The sequence below is a fragment of the Poromitra crassiceps genome, assembly GCF_964638095.1.
Source record: "Poromitra crassiceps genome assembly, chromosome: 23".
Lineage (NCBI taxonomy): Eukaryota > Metazoa > Chordata > Actinopteri > Beryciformes > Melamphaidae > Poromitra > Poromitra crassiceps.
In genome coordinates, this window is record NC_139639.1 from 12,879,075 (window position 1) to 12,896,871 (window position 17,797).

Sequence of the window (17,797 nt, forward strand, 5' to 3'; positions counted from 1 at the left end):
TTATGCTAACAGACTGTATACCAGAGACCATTATGTTATGGTAACAGACTGTATACCAGAGACCATTATGTTATTGTAACAGACTGTATACCAGAGACCATTATGTTATTGTAACAGACTGTATACCAGAGACCATTATGTTATGCTAACAGACTGTATACCAGAGACCATTATGTTATGCTAACAGACTGTATATCAGAGACCATTATGTTATGGTAACAGACTGTATACCAGAGACCATTATGTTATGGTAACAGACTGTATACCAGAGACCATTATGTTATTGTAACAGACTGTATACCAGAGACCATTATGTTATTGTAACAGACTGTATACCAGAGACCATTATGTTATGGTAACAGACTGTATACCAGAGACCATTATGTTATTGTAACAGACTGTATACCAGAGACCATTATGTTATTGTAACAGACTGTATACCAGAGACCATTATGTTATGGTAACAGACTGTATACCAGAGACCATTATGTTATTGTAACAGACTGTATACCAGAGACCATTATGTTATGCTAACAGACTGTATACCAGAGACCATTATGTTATGGTAACAGACTGTATACCAGAGACCATTATGTTATTGTAACAGACTGTATACCAGAGACCATTATGTTATGGTAACAGACTGTATACCAGAGACCATTATGTTATGGTAACAGACTGTATACCAGAGACCATTATGTTATTGTAACAGACTGTATACCAGAGACCATTATGTTATGCTAACAGACTGTATACCAGAGACCATTATGTTATGGTAATAGACTGTATACCAGAGACCATTATGTTATGGTAACAGACTGTATACCAGAGACCATTATGTTATTGTAACAGACTGTATACCAGAGACCATTATGTTATGGTAATAGACTGTATACCAGAGACCATTATGTTATGGTAACAGACTGTATACCAGAGACCATTATGTTATTGTAACAGACTGTATACCAGAGACCATTATGTTATTGTAACAGACTGTATACCAGAGACCATTATGTTATGCTAACAGACTGTATACCAGAGACCATTATGTTATTGTAACAGACTGTAATGGTTCCAGCTGCACAACGCTGTAATGTAGGCTATTGGGTGACATCAGACAACTGATTCTCTGTGAAGTCAAGGTAGATTTCTTCCCCCGAATTTACACGTCGGGACGACTTTGAGTGGCGTTCCAGTGTCCTGTCTGTGTGTCTTTGTCTGTCATACTGAACAGTTCAGATGCAGCCAGGGATGCTCTTTATATGTTAGGCAGGCATAAACTTTATATAGGCAGACAGAACGTCCGTTACATAATGTCACTATATACTGCAAAGGCTTGAATCAATGGACCATAGCCTCAATCAACATTGTGACAACATTATTTTTATTTTGATGAATTTGAATGTCGTGGGTCCCTAGATTTTTGCGACGTCAAAATAGGGTCACGAGCCAAAAAAGGTTGGGAACCCCTGCGCTATATAAATCCAATCAATTGAATCACTGGTCCACATTACTGGTTTATTGTGTATTAATTCCAATGCGATTTTAATATTGGTGTATGGGTTTTATCTAGGGCTGTCAATCGATTAAAATATTTAATCGCGATTAATCGCATGATTGTCCATAGTTAATCGCGATTAATCACATAATTTTTTATCTGTTCTAAATCTACCTTAAACCGAGGTACCTTAAACATGGGAGCTTTGTGCAAAGATGCACTGTTGTATTAATATGGGTAGTAGCTATTATCATTAGTATGGGTAAGTATTTGGCATTGGTATATTGTTATTATTGCTACTAGTTACTGGGAATACACATCTCTAAGGCTGCACTGTGTAAGTTAACCGTGCTATCCAGGAGCAGCTGCGTGCCAACTCTCTCTCCCCCTCTCGCTTTCTCTCTCGGTCTCTCTCCCCCTCTCCTCTCGCTTTCTCTCTCCTGCTCTCCGTTGGTCTCTCTCTGACTCTGGTCTGATCGCCCTCCCGTCTTTCTCACTGTCTGTCTGTCTGTCTCGCGTCTCGCTCGCTTTCTCTGCCTCTCCCTCTAGTCCCCCCCCCCCCGCTCTCCGTCTGTGTGTGTGTGTGTGTCTCTGCAACGGTCTGATCGCGCTGAGGCGCTCTGTCTTTCTCTCCCTCACCCAAAATAAGGTAAAGGTAAAGTCCCAACGATTGTCAAACACCTGAGTGTGCGGAATTTGTTCTCCGCATTTGACCCATCCCCTGGGGGAGCGGTGAGCGGCAGCAGTGCCGCGCTCAGGAATCATATGGTGATCTAACCCCCCAATTCCAACCCTTTGATGCTGAGTGCCAAGCAGGGAGGCAAATGGGTCCCATTTTTATAGTCTTCTGTATAACTCGGCCGGGGATCGAACTCACAACCTCCCAGTCTCAGGGCGGACACTCAAACCACAAGGCCACTGAGCTGGTGACAAAATGTGGGACACTTTCTAAATTTTAAGCTGAACTTGCCATTATACCCATTTTCTTCCTCCTTTTCTGCTCACAGAGATTTCTTTCTGCTTGCTATCAACGTTACTGCTTCCTGATTTCCCAAACTACGGGTCGGACCAAGGCTCAAACATCACAGAAAGTGCATGCGTTAATCGCGCGTTTAAAAAAATAGTGGCCTTAAACGGAATTTGCGTTAACGCGTTATTATCTCGTCAACTTTGACAGCCCTAGTTTTATCTATTCATTGTGTATTTTTTAACATCTGTCACAAATAAATAAATAAATTCATGAATGCCATAACATGCTGCGCCCATGGCGCATCGTCTCCAGAGTCTCCACCCTAGAAACCGAGTGTTCGCAGCGCACGAGTTTGCTGATTTTAAGAAAGTGAATTATATGAGATGTCAGTTGGACAGCAGCACTTTTACTGTATTTCAATTTACATGAATGAAATGTTAATATTTCTTCAGTAGGTTTTAGTCTTCAGAGAACTATTTGGATCCTACAATCACTGCTTCAGCTACATTATTCTTATTAGTAGGATTGTTTTTGTGGGTGTTCCCCGTCTTACCTTCTGTCTCTGTTTGATGATGTCAGAGCTGATTGGCAGAGAAGAAGAGACATCTGGCAGAGGAGGAGAGGAACACTGTCAAGATGAATTCTTCAGAAGAGGTCAGATAAAAATATCACTGTTGTATCACTGATATGCACACACACACACACACACACACACACACACACACACACACTGTCCTGATTCTTTCTTTATATCTTTTTATGGAAACAGAAAGACACCAGTGGACCCAGACGTCACCGCTGTGATCAGTGTGACAAAACATTCACAAGACTTCACCTGTTAAAGCAACATCAGAGAGTTCACTCAGGGGAGAAGCCTTACTCCTGTCAGGAGTGTGGGAGCTGTTTCAGTCGGTTAGGTAGCCTAACAAGACATAAACTCATCCACACTGGAGTTAAACCCTACAGCTGTGACCAATGTGGGAGCAGGTTCAGTCGGTTAGGTAGCCTAACATCACATAAACGCATCCACACTGGAGTTAAACCCTACAGCTGTGACCAATGTGGGAGCAGGTTCAGTCAGTCAGGTCACCTAACAACACATAAACGCATCCACACTGGAGTTAAACCCTACAGCTGTGACCAATGTGGGAGCAGGTTCAGTCAGTTAGATCACCTAAAATCACATAAATGCATCCACACTGGAGTTAAACCCTACAGCTGTGACCAATGTGGGAGCAGGTTCAGTCAGTCAGGTCACCTAACAACACATAAACGCATCCACACTGGAGTTAAACCCTACAGCTGTGACCAATGTGGGAGCAGGTTCAGTCAGTTAGGTAACCTAACATCACATAAACGCATCCACACTGGAGTTAAACCCTACAGCTGTGACCAATGTGGGAGCAGGTTCAGTCAGTTAGGTAGCCTAACAACACATAAACTCATCCACACTGGAGTTAAACCCTACAGCTGTGACCAATGTGGGAGCAGGTTCAGTCAGTTAGGTAGCCTAACAACACATAAACGCATCCACACTGGAGTTAAACCCTACAGCTGTGACCAATGTGGGAGCAGGTTCAGTCAGTTAGGTAACCTAACATCACATAAACGCATCCACACTGGAGTTAAACCCTACAGCTGTGACCAATGTGGGAGCAGGTTCAGTCAGTTAGGTAGCCTAACAACACATAAACTCATCCACACTGGAGTTAAACCCTACAGCTGTGACCAATGTGGGAGCAGGTTCAGTCAGTTAGATAACCTAACAACACATAAACTCATCCACACTGGAGTTAAACCGTACAGCTGTGACCAATGTGGGAGCAGGTTCAGTCAGTTAGATAACCTAACAACACATAAACTCATCCACACTGGAGTTAAACCGTACAGCTGTGACCAATGTGGGAGCAGGTTCAGTCAGTTAGATAACCTAACATCACATAAACGCATCCACACTGGAGTTAAACCCTACAGCTGTGACCAATGTGGGAGCAGGTTCAGTCAGTTAGATCAGTGGTTCTCAAATATTTTCACATGAAGGACCCCTAAACTGACAAAAATTAGACCACGGACCCCCATTTGATATGATTTTGTCCCATGGACCCCCATATGATAAGATCGATGCTTTTAGATGTTTTATTATAGAACGTGTATAAAACCCATGACCAAAATAGTTATTGTGTTACTTATGAATGGAATTATAGCGGAAAATAAATTACCCCCCTTTTGGCTGGGGACCCCCTGGAACCGCCTCAAGGACCCCTGGGGGTCCCCGGACCCCCATTTGAGAACCACTGAGTTAGATAACCTAACAACACATAAACACATCCACACTGGAGCTAAACCCTACAGTTGTGACCAATGTGGGAGCAGGTTCAGTCAGTTAGATAACCTAACAACACATAAACTCATCCACACTGGAGTTAAACCCTACAGCTGTGACCAATGTGGGAGCAGGTTCAGTCGGTTAGATAACCTAACAACACATAAACTCATCCACACTGGAGCTAAACCCTACAGCTGTGACCAATGTGGGAGCAGGTTCAGTCGGTTAGATAACCTAACAACACATAAACGCATCCACACTGGAGCTAAACCCTACAGCTGTGACCAATGTGGGAGCAGGTTCAGTCAGTTAGATAACCTAACAACACATAAACACATCCACACTGGAGCTAAACCCTACAGCTGTGACCAATGTGGGAGCAGGTTCAGTCAGTTAGATAACCTAACAACACATAAACGCATCCACACTGGAGCTAAACCCTACAGCTGTGACCAATGTGGGAGCAGGTTCAGTCAGTTAGATAACCTAACAACACATAAACTCATCCACACTGGAGTTAAACCCTACAGCTGTGACCAATGTGGGAGCAGGTTCAGTCGGTTAGATAACCTAACAACACATAAACACATCCACACTGGAGTTAAACCCTACAGCTGTGACCAATGTGGGAGCAGGTTCAGTCAGTTAGGTAGCCTAACAACACATAAACACATCCACACTGGAGCTAAACCCTACAGCTGTGACCAATGTGGGAGCAGGTTCAGTCAGTTAGATAACCTAACAACACATAAACTCATCCACACTGGAGTTAAACCCTACAGCTGTGACCAATGTGGGAGCAGGTTCAGTCGGTTAGATAACCTAACAACACATAAACACATCCACACTGGAGTTAAACCCTACTACTGTGTCCGCTGTAAGAAAGTGTTCAGACACTCAAATACTGTGAAGAAACACCGCTGCATCTAACCTGCTGAAGAGCGCCTCCACTGTCCGCAGCAGGAACAAGCTTCTCTCTGTCCTATAAGAGGGAGCAGGATGTTGGTAAACAAAACACAAAGGGTCCAATCCGGCCCACAGGATGACTTTGCAAAGTGTCACATTTACTCTGAGATGTCAATTTTTCAAGCCTGAGATTTGACACCTAATATTGAGGCACTTGTGAAGGTTAAGAGGCAGCAGGTTTCAGGAGCAAGTTACAATACCAAGTGGCCTCTTCATGTTATTCATGACTAAATAAATGGTGAACTATTTTCCATACCTTTGAATATAGAGAAGAAGTGCACAGTTGCCGTTAATCGCAAAGCATAAGTTAGAGACATTAGATAGGATATGATAGGCTTATGGTAGCTGAGATAACTATGTGAAAACGTGCTCTTAAAATGTACCTGCTGTAGGCCTAATCTTTACACTCAAAGACTCAGAGGTGTTGTTATTTAGAGGTTATTATGCAGTGATTTTCTTTGTCTGGTCCACTTGAGACCACATTGGATCCCATGTGTACTAAAATGAGTTTGACCCTCCTGCAAAGGGTTTTTGTTTGGGACAGCAGAGCCGTATGTCAGGACAAGTACAAGATATTTATAATTCTTTGTATATTTCAGCTCCTTATCCCAACATTGAAATAGAAAAACACTTGTATGCTTGTTTGTGTTTTTAACATGCATCATTTCCATTTTCTCCATTTCCTGCAACAATTATCTGCACGTTAACTTCTTTTGTAAATCAACTTGTGTTTCTGCCGTCATAATAATGTCATCAGCATAAAGAAGAATGCTAATGTCTTCCTCTCCACAATGTGTGTAAAAAAGAAAAGGGCTATTGGAATGGGAATGTGAACTGAAATGGGGGTTGAATTTAAAGGAATGGGAAAAGAGGAAGGAATGAAAAGAAATGCAAATGGTGGTGGTGGAACGGAAATTAAGAAGTGGTGAAATAATAAGAGACTATTTGGATGGTGATGGAAAAATGTTGTGTTGGGTGTGTTTTGGTACAGGGGGATATGTGTGGGTTGTGGGTGTCGCGTGAGAGCGACAATTAAAGTTGAGTGGGGGATATGTAGCGAATCTGGGTTTGACCTGTAATGTGGTGCTTCCGTGTTAGCTAGGAACTAATGTGTGTGGGTGTGTTCCTAGGGGGAAGGGGGTATATGGGACCAGCGGCCGCGTGGCGGAAGTCAGTCAGGCTATGTGAGCGAGCTGACCGGGTGGTTGCATGAAGAGCTAGCAGCGAAGCTAGCGGCTAGGAGCTGTTGTGAAGCCAAGAATAAAAGCCTGTACCAACTTCAAGTCTCCGGTTCCTTGTAACAAATACCCGATTCGTTACAATATCCATCATCTCCAGCAATCTATCTATGGATCCAACTGGATCTGATCCATTAGTAGTGATAAGTTAACCTACCTCTCCACTGACATGGCTACCAGCATGAGGTGTTGAGCAAAATGAATGAACTGTTGTAAATAAAATGGAAGAAAGTAAAAGGAAATATACAAGAAAGTACAGAAGAGGGTGCTGGTTTTCAAATGTTATATTTTGTTTATATGACTGCGAAGCCACATTAGTGATTGAGCAAACATGTACGGTAGGTGTTCTGATTAAAAGATCACTAGATAAAGCAGCCATTTTGATCAAATAGCGAAAGTGGCTGCTGGCTATCTTTAGACTGCACAAGCCACTGATGGATGATAAATGTAAATTCCTGCTCTGTCAAACATGGTATGAACAAGGTCCCTAGAGATTTGAAAAATTGTCACATAGTGTTTATGCAATTTATTCCGAATGAGATATATCAAAAATAAATCCAAGATCTCACCTCTGTGCAGAAATAGATTGCAACAAATAGCAAATGCACTCCCTGATATTGAGATCCTCTGTGAGAGCTTACCTCCAGCAAGCCAACCAGACATTGCAATAAAGCAGCTCGCACAGTTGACCATAATAAATCCAGTTCCTTGTTCCAGAATGGTTTTCTCCCTTTTGGAGTTACCTTATTTCTAGAGACCCCAGCAAATTTCCCTTTACAACCCTTGTCTAATTCCTTACATATCACATCACAAAATAATTTGAGTGTCATTATACATACTATCAATGGTACCATCACAGTTGCCTGGGAAATCTCATTTTAGGGCAGATGTTTTTGCTTGAACCTGCTGGGAGAACCAGGCGTGCAAGGTTTACTATGTCAGGCAGTTCAGATCATGTCAGATAAGTTCTTGATCACAGAGAATTATACTAAATTGACTCACAATTACCTTTGCTTTATTTTATAAACTGTCTGGCACTCATTGTATTGCCCCATGTAATAAATCGCACCTGCCTGGTACTTGTAACACAGTGGTTCTCAAAGTGGGGTCCCAGGGACCCCAAGGGTAACCTGCATTGTGTTGACAGTCTAAACAATTTAATTGTAAGCAGCCCCAATGAAGGATTCATACTATTTTTGGCAATTATAGTGTCCCTTTTTTATTTTTGGGTTGGCCGGCCTACATGTCCCACACAAAACAACACAATAACTTGTCAGTTGTCAGTATTGGCTTTGATTTGCTGAAATATCAAACAGTAGCCCCCCCCCCCCCCCACGGGTTGGCCTACATGTCCCATCATGCAAAATAGCACACCACATTTTCACAAAGGTATAGCCTGTGTTTGGCTCTCTTGAAAATGCAAGATGTGTCCTGCCCCAGGGTTAATTTTAAACAGAGGTAGAGATGTTGCCATGAACTGGTTTATTTCAATTTTCTAATTTTTAAAATTAGGTTTTACAGTCACCAATTAATTACAATGGAATATTCAAATGAATTCTGCTGAGGAATAATTGAGTAATTGATGATTAAACTAAAAAAGTGTAATGATCCTTGCTTATAATTTCCACTGATAATCTGATTATCTGGAAGGAGAAGAAATCCCTTGTTATGCTACAGGAGGATAATTTTGAGAGGACAAACCATTAGCAGAATGCCATTAATCAGTATTTCTAAAACAGAGTATCCAGCCTGTACTGTAGGTGTTTCAGTGTGTCACACAATATTTCATATTACCTGCTTTCCTATTCCTATATACTGTATATGATGATCTGATTTAAATTTGTGTATCAACCATTTAGTAAAAAAAAAATCAAATTCAAGTGTTGAAGATTCAGACCACAGATAAAGCAATGGAATGCTCATAAATTTACTATGGAAAAATGAATGACAGGAAAAAAATGGTCAGAGAATCAGAAAGTGTATAAGAAAGTGTATAAGAAATTAGAATAAAAAAAGTAATACAAATTTGATTGATTGATTGATTGATGTCACGTCCCTGTTAAGCTCTATAAGGGATTTAAGCTAAACCTACAAAGGCTCTTTGGAAAGCACATACCCTGCACATTTAGGATACTGAAAATCTCACAACCACAGAATCCACAGCAATGTTGTATCTTGATTTTGCATTACATAATAATACAAGTGAAATGAGCTACAAGCTCCTCTATCAATCACCAACGAAAACAATGTGACGAGACTGATCGCCAATTTCTGACAAATCAACCCACATCACAGTTTAATGGCCCAGGCCCTCTAGTGGCCATTGAGGTTGCGGGATAGTTGAACCAGTAGTTCAGTGTGACTGATCTAGACAGTCCATTCTGACTAGATCCATATAACACATAATAATAGTGTTGTTGTTTTGACATGATACTGATGACAAACTGGATGATGACAGTGTAGGCTAGTTCACCTTGGCATCTCTGCTGGCTGACAGCGTGCAGAGCTTCATGACGGACCTCAGCGCGCTCATGGTTCCATCCTCTGTCATCTTCACTTTCACAGTGGAGACAAACTCACTGGGCCAGGGACTAACAGGCACAACAAGAACACGCCAACTTTCAATTGAAAGTTTAGAGTCAATTTCAACAGTAATTTAGGGCACAGGGGCAAATTTCAAAATGAACACTGGTTTATATTTTTATATGCTTTTGAACTAGTTTACCAGGCAAGATTTCCATTAACATATTATCTACACAAATGGCTAGGAGGGGTAGCTGCTAAAGGAGGGGATGATACATCTATACATCCACCTTTTCTGCATTTAGCTGATTCTGTTATCCAGAGAGACTTACAAAGTGTGCAATGGTAGAACACCTTTCAAAATCCTACATCACCAAAATAACAACCAACCAATAGTAAAGAATGCACGTGTCAGAACCATAGTGCCTATACAATATTCCTGTGAGCAGAGAACGATCATGTGAAAGGGAAGCCCCACCCTCCAAATACCTGTGAGCAGTGCAGCCCTGCTACAGTACAGACTACAGAGTCTATGCAGGGGAGGGGAACACCTATACATTTGGCTTTAGTGAAGAGCTGAGAGCAGCAGGCCTCCTCCTCAGTCAGAAGCCCAGTGGAGATGAAACCTGCTAGTACACTGGTCAGCAGACTGAAACAGCACACCAGGCACTCTGGAGGGGTGGACTGGGACTACACAGGGTGGAGCAGATTCAATCTCAGTTAGTCATCATGATAACTACACAGACACATAAGACACACACACACACACACACACACACACACACACACTTCAAAATCCAACCATCACTCACGTCAGGGGAATAGCAGTTGAGGAGATTATCTGCCACGCAAAGCAGCGACTGCTCCAACTTGCTTGGGAGGCCGGGGACGGCAGGGAGCTGGTGGTCAGCTGGTGCCGACCTCACCCTGCCGTCTTTCCCTCGGACCTCCAAAGGCAGCGCGTCAAAGCTGAACTTTACTTTAATGTATTGATATTTGGCAGACACCTTTCTGCAAAGCGACATACAACCAGGTTATAAAACAGTAGCTACAGCAATAAAAAAATAAAAAAACAAGGAACAAATGTATAAACAGCAAAGAATTAAAAACAGATGTACAGGCAATAGAAAAGTGAGGATAGAAGAATAGGAGGCAGCAAGATAAAAGAGAAAAGAAATAAAAGTGCATGTGAACCAAAGTGCATGGGAACTAGAGAGGTTGATACAGGGGGTGAACATGTAGTCTGAAAAGATGAGTTTTTAACTGAAATAAGGTTAATGATTCAAAAAGAACTAGACAAAATAGAACTAAACTGAAATCCTACACCTAGGCTAATCCCATGAATAACTTGGGGTCCTAGTTAAACAGGCCAGCAGTCCGGTCTCCCATCTAGGGTGAACATCTGAGTGAGCACCCACACAAGGTTGAGAGCTAGCTAAATACTCTAGCCCCTCCCCCAACACAGAGCAGACAATCAGCATCAATTAACTGGTCAAACAGATCAAGGGTTTCATTCAACACTCATTGGTACATTAGCATCACTGAATCACTGGATCCAATCCCATACTGCAATTTCCCGATCATCCTACTACACTCAATAGATGTATATGATTTATATTTCTATGTTTGAATCCTCTGCACTCATCACACCTGGCCCCAATGAGGAAATTCATCTTCCACAACACAAAGATAACAGAAAGCGCACAAACACAGCTCTCCAGGAATAGTAGCCTACTTTTATATCTGCCTACATCAATTGCCCGTGGTAATTGGGTAGGTAGCAGTTGTTAACTGATCTGAGCACATAGCACACATAGTGCATATTGGAAATAATAATAATAATAATAATGATTGGATTTATATAGCGCCTTTCCAAGGCTCAAAGCGCTTCACAGAATCATTATTCGTTCACACCATTCGTACAACGGCCCCTCCGAACCACCATCATTCATGTCTACATTCATACCAATCATACCATTCATACCAATCATACGAGGCAAGGAGGGTTAAGTGTCTTGCCCAAGGACACAACGACAGCAGCTGGGAGGGAGCGGGGATCGAACCGCCAACCCTTGCGTCATTGGCCGACCCGCTCTACCTCCTGAGCTAAAGCCGTCCCACTGTACTGAAATGTAATGGCAGCCTGTTACACTCTGAGCTCTACTGTCAGGAGGTACATTTATTATCAGTGATGTTTCTGAAGATTCCAATATTTCTTCTTATACCTGCAAATGAGAATTTCTGAAATTTAGAACAAGAAGCGTTTTCATATCACATATAGACAAGACTTGTCAAATTGGCCTCTTCTTACTGGGTGGATTGTTTCAGTTCAAGAGAGATAAGTCTGTTGCAATAAACCCACAATTACTGATGCTGACAAAAGGAAACTCACACTGAAAACCTAATTGGATGATATCTACACAAGGAAGGCAATAGGGGGCTTGTTTATAGGGGTGCTCCAAAAAATTTGATTCTTGAAAGGATCCCGATTCTTAATGCCACGATTCCTGGATCGATTCCAAACTCCCAAGAATCGATTCTTCTTTGTATTGTTAAAAAAAAAAAAAAAGTACAGTGCACCTGAACGCAACATGCAAGATACCGGCTGAATAAGTGTCCAAATGTTCATGTCATTTGTGTACTGTACTGCCACGGTGCCACCACCTCTTGCACTTAAGAACTCTGGTTAATGTATTCCCCCCAAAATCTATAAATCCTTCTCAAAGTCTACAGATCCCCCCAGCCTATAAATCCATCTTATCTGAAGAACATAAGGGGGAAATTCCCCCCTTGTTTGCAAAATGTATTTAGGCCCTGACTGTAATACTTCATTAGTTGAATTTGAAGTTCAGCATTAATACATTTGCCATTTTTTGTCTTAGATTTACCTTTGTGTGTTATTGCAATATAAAACTACATAATTGAGAATCGATTCTAGATTCTGGAATCGAGAATCGTTGGAATCGAGAATCGATTCTGGAATCGGATCGTGACCCCAGGAATTGGAATCGGATCGGATCGTGGCTTAGCCGGATCGGAGCACCCCTACTTGTTTAGATCTAAAGCAAAATGGATCGAGGAAGGAGAGATCAATTCATCTTATTTGTGTGGCCCGCGGTGGAATTGAAAAAAAAATATATATATATATATATATATATATATATATATATATATATATATGGTATATATATTTTTTTACAGTGCACCTGAACACAACATGCAAGATACCCGCTGAATAAGTGTCCAAATGTTCATGTCATTCTGGCCAATACTCCACTTCTGTTATAACATTTCAGTCTGGAATATGGAATATCTTTCAATAATCTTTATGACTAAAAGGCTAAAAGTAATCTCATGTGTAAGAAATGACTGTTCTACAGTCATTTCTTGTGGCCCTGGGTCCTAGAGTCTAGAGCACACATGAGCAAAATGCAGCCCCAGGGCCGGACTCAAAGAAAAACAAAACGACCCCCAAAAAATCAATAAAAGGCAGAATTATGTTAATAAATCTCATCTGCTACAGCCATTGGCTTTGTATCACTATTATATCGGGAGATTAACAAGAAATTATCAATCACAACGGGAGAGAGGGTTAAAAATAGGGAGACTCCCGCGAAAATCAGGAGTGTTGGCAGGTATAATCTCCAATGTGTGGCCCTTCGCTTACTTGATGTAAGTCAGTATGGCCCTCAGGGAAAAAATGTTGCCCACCCGACATGGTAGGCCCGGGTCACCAGGTCACCATTGGTGTTGACGTCCAGGAAGCAGCTGGCAGAGTTCACTATGTGGGCCGAAGGGGAGTCCTCTGCCTGGCCGGGACCAGCAAACTTCTCACAGAACCTGGAGGAAGACCTGGACATTTGAGTTCCATCAGATTGATTAGAAGGAGCAACCATCCACGGCACTCACTGGTTAAACTGCTCCTTTTCAGGTTAAAGCCACATAGAGGTTACTTTAACATGTAATCATTACTGGAGCATGTCTTTGATTTTAGTCTTACCCCAACCTGGCATGTCAGTGACTTAGTGCTGACACAATGAAGTCAATTAATTGATTTGACTAATTGATTAATCATTAAAGTCATTTTATCAAGTAAAAATACCAACCATTACTGGTTAGAGCATCACAAATGCTAATACAGAGTAGCGCAGGAATGAGTCCTAAGACCTGCCTAAGACCCAAAGTCGATGGGATTTTTGTGTGTGAATGTTGGTTAAATGCCTGAAATAAGGTCTGTCTGTGGTTAACAACAGTTTATGAAACGGCAAACTTTGTGTTCAGCAAGATCATCTTCACAAATCAGGACCACTTTCATGATTTTTGAAGCGTAAATGTGATTTTTTTTTATCACGATTTTCAGAAAAGGCTTAAAAAATCATAAAAGTGGTCCTCATTTGTGAAGATGATCTTGATGAACACAATGTTCAGCGTTTGGAAAGAAAGAAGGGAATGGATCAATGATCACAATCACTTATTTGCCAAATATACAAGTGGCCACTAAAACTTGACTAAATAAAAACAGGATGAGGTTGACTAAATATGATAAAAACTAACAGGGACATTTGTCTGAAGAAGGTCCTTGTTGACCGAAACGTCAAAAATAAATCGACTGGGAGCAAGTCAAGCAGTGTGCGGACTCTATTTCTTTTTATACATTTGTCACAGGAGACACGACTTAAGACTCAATAAAAAAAAATGACGACAAATTTAACACTACAGCACTGCAGCGCAGACACGGCCAATTGTGCCTGTATGGACGTCAGAGCAAGCCGGAGGTAACACGGAGGCTCCAACCTGCGACCCTCATGTTGATAGGCAGGGAATCTACCACTGCACTTCCCAGACGCCAAACCAAAGCACCTTTCTTTTTCTTTCTTTTTTGTCGTTCTTTATACAGGGGGAGTCTCACTGAGAGCAATGCTCTCTTTTTCAGGAGTGCCCTGTTCACATTCACACACACATTCATACCTGAAGCTGACCAGTACAACCACAGTCTGATCTGTTGGCCACTGAGCAGCTCCACTGGAGCAGTTGGGGGAGCCTTGCTCAAGGGCACCTCAGTGGTGGTAATGAGGGAGGGGCAAGCGCTGCCTTTTCACTTTCCCCACCCAGATTTATCCTGCCGGGGAGCGCAGCTCGGCGGAGGGGGCGTGCAGCTCCTTGAAAATGTGACTCTGCGGCGTCAACTCCTTGTTGTGAGGAATGAGGAAATGCCATTTCCTCATTCAACAGTGCTTGTCCCTCATCTAGCAAAGCCTTCTGCAGGCTCACCGGAATGACTTTTGAAATGGAGGGACAATAAAATGTCCTCCCACCGACATGATTGCAAGTTCTTGGTAAACGACACGATAACGTTTTGGACGTGTACCGCAGCCAACGCGCCGAGTTAACGTTCGAGTATGCACAGTCTCGCTGTCGCCGCCATTCGGCGACAGGGCGCCAAGTCGAGGTTGCGCAGAACCATGCCGGTACAAGACAAGACTCTTGCACATAAGTACAAGAGTATCAGAGTCTTGCTCATAATGTGGCAGAGCTTCTTCTCATCTTATGGCCCACCTTTCTCAGCACGGGTAACCAGATCCTCCATCAGTCTTTCGTGCAGCGGATTGGAGGAATTGAGGCAATTGAGGAAGGCTAGTACACATGTGCGGGGCAACTGATCGTCCCTGTTACCACTGGAAGATAAAGATATAATTCAGCTGTGACAGCAGCACTGCAGGGGAGACCTCTAGTGGCAGTATAATGGAGAAGTATTACACATTACAACAAATAGAGAGGCCCAGAAATGAGTCCGGAAATCATCGATGCTAACACTTCCTGGTTCTTCACTGTTTTCGCCTATGGGATTTTTGAATGGGTTTTTGGCGCGATGCTTCTAATAAGGTCTCTGGGCAATGCAAGCTTAATCAAACGCGAACCAGTGTTCAGTAGGATAATCTTCACACATGAGGACCACTTTTATGAGTTTTTAAGCTTTTACGTGCCCGTTAAAAGGGCGGCTAGCTAGCAAACGGCTAAATGAGACTACACTGTTGAGTCGACGGCGATATTATACGTCAATAACGTCATCACTTCAAAGGACGAACACGGAAATTCTCTTTCCCTCACCTGGTTCAGCCCGGGGTAATCAGTGCACAGCAGCGCACACATCAACAACACTCCAGGTTGAGTGGTGACGTGACAGGGAAGCCTATGCGACACTGTGTGTAGTTCTGGATTAGTTTAGCATGAGCTTTTTACTTCTAGGGCTCGCATTTACACTTCAAAACTCATGAAAGTGGTCCTCATGTGTGAAGATTATCCGGCTGAACACTGGTTCGTCTGACCAAGCCAGAAGTACCGCTGCTGGGAATTGAACCCGGGTCTCCGTGGTGGTAGGTGAGTGCTTTTAACTCTACACTACCCAGACGTCCAATACAAACTTTGTGTTTATGGGACCCAGGACCCGCCATTTTGGTTTGGGTTCCCACCCCTCTATAATCTAAAGGGCAAAGCACCATACCCCTGCCTCTGTTCAATCACCTGTTTGAGGGTGGCAGTGAGCCTGTGAGTCTGTCAGCTGGAGCAGCTCATGGTGGAAGGCGGTGGAGACAAAACCTCTCAGCGCGGGCCAGATGTCATGGTGGCCAGATGTTGGTGGTGCTCTGCCCCTGCACCAGCTCCCAGTCTCTACACACAAGCAGCCAGCTGCAAACAAGATCACCAACACTCACTTCAGCAGATACTAACTCAGTTGTTATAAGAAATGTTTGCATACAATAACTAGCCAATGCTGAACAATTCTGTAACTGTTAGATCATTCCTATCACTTACATTTGAGGTTAAATTGATTGTGATCGTGCCACCACACCATTCAGATTTTGAATATGGCTGAACGATTTTGAAGAAATATCTAATTGTGATTATTGATATTGCAATTGCGATATGGTTAGCAATATCAGAGGGAATGATGATTTTTACATCATCATTTTTTTATTTTTATTTTGATTGATAAACATTAAAATTATTATGGCGTGATTTTTACGGGTATCAAACAAAGATGTTTTCTTATGTCTCTAGAATATGATGTTTGTAGGCCAGGACATCTCTGCAGCACGACAATATTTCATTTAAAATGGTATTTTAATACACATTTCTCCTTTGACAAATATTGCGCCTCCTGTGATTTGAAAATTGCAGTTGGCCATATTGTGATTTCGATAAAATTTCAATTAATTGTTCAGCCCTATCCAGGCCCATATGTGTCCTCGAAGATGCTGTCTGATGCCTCTGTGGCAACACTGACTGTCGGCCAGTAGGCTACCTCATACAACGCCACATACAAAAAAAATCTAAAGTATCCCTTTAACACCTCTCTCTCTCTCTCTCTCTCTCTCTCTCTCTCTCTCTCTCTCTCTCTCTCTCTCTCTCTCTCTCTCTCTCTCTCTCTCTCTCTCTCTCTCTCTCTCTCTCTCTCTCTCTCTCGAGCTGATTAACGTGCCTTTATACTGTGGGAGTGAGTTTAACCAACCTACTCGCTACCACTCGGGACTCACGAGGAATCAGCGCTGATTCACTTCGGTTACACCTATAATGGTTTATCAGCTAATGGCTTTTATATCGCTTTTATATGTCCAGGCCCTATTCACAAGCTTCTAGTTTCTGTACTTTAGTAGTCTAGGTCGTGTAGTTTTCATGTGGTAGTCTAGCAGCCCTGCTCCACTACAGCCATCAGGCATTGAAGGAATGATTCCTTTACCAGCATTGAAAGATTGTGTTGTGTCCATTGGCTGCATCCAAGCTATAAAAAAATCACCCAGGTTCAATTCTCGATGGCTGACTCATGGATTCTCCCTCATTCAAGTCAAGTTGAATTGATTGTTTTCTGGTGTATCCATTCAAAAGTCAGTGTGCTCTGTGGAGCATGCACCATTGAAGTCAAAACCATGTGATGCTGGTCATGGAGCTCTAATGTAAACCAGGTATAATATAACCTGTGTATGTACATAGTTACATCATGTAACCTGTGTATGTACATAGTTGCATCATGTAACCTGTGTATGTACATATTTACATCATGTAACCTGTATATGTACATAGTTACATCATGTAACCTGTGTATGTATGTACGTAGCCTATTTACATCATGTAACCTGTGTATGTACATATTTGTGCCTGGGTGTGTCTTACTGGAGGTATCTGGATGTCCTCCAGCTGGCCCAGAGGAGTCTACATCTCTCTCTCACACACACACACACACACACACACACACACACACACACACACACACACACACA

General features: G+C 42.3%; 1 long non-coding RNA gene across 5 annotated transcripts; it reads right to left on the bottom strand.

Moving 5' to 3' along the window:
- Positions 1-3,032: 3,032 nt before the first annotated feature.
- On the bottom strand, positions 3,033-17,797 carry LOC310796650. Of its 5 annotated transcripts, none has more exons than XR_014553686.1 (8): positions 17,691-17,797; positions 16,044-16,208; positions 13,189-13,361; positions 10,334-10,532; positions 10,011-10,211; positions 9,472-9,589; positions 5,726-5,776; positions 3,033-3,074 (listed from the first exon to the last, which is right to left on the bottom strand). It is a non-coding gene; the product is annotated as an uncharacterized lncRNA (long non-coding RNA). The 5 variants fall into 5 exon arrangements; XR_014553687.1 differs by having other exon boundaries at positions 3,033-3,111; XR_014553688.1 differs by having other exon boundaries at positions 13,189-13,373.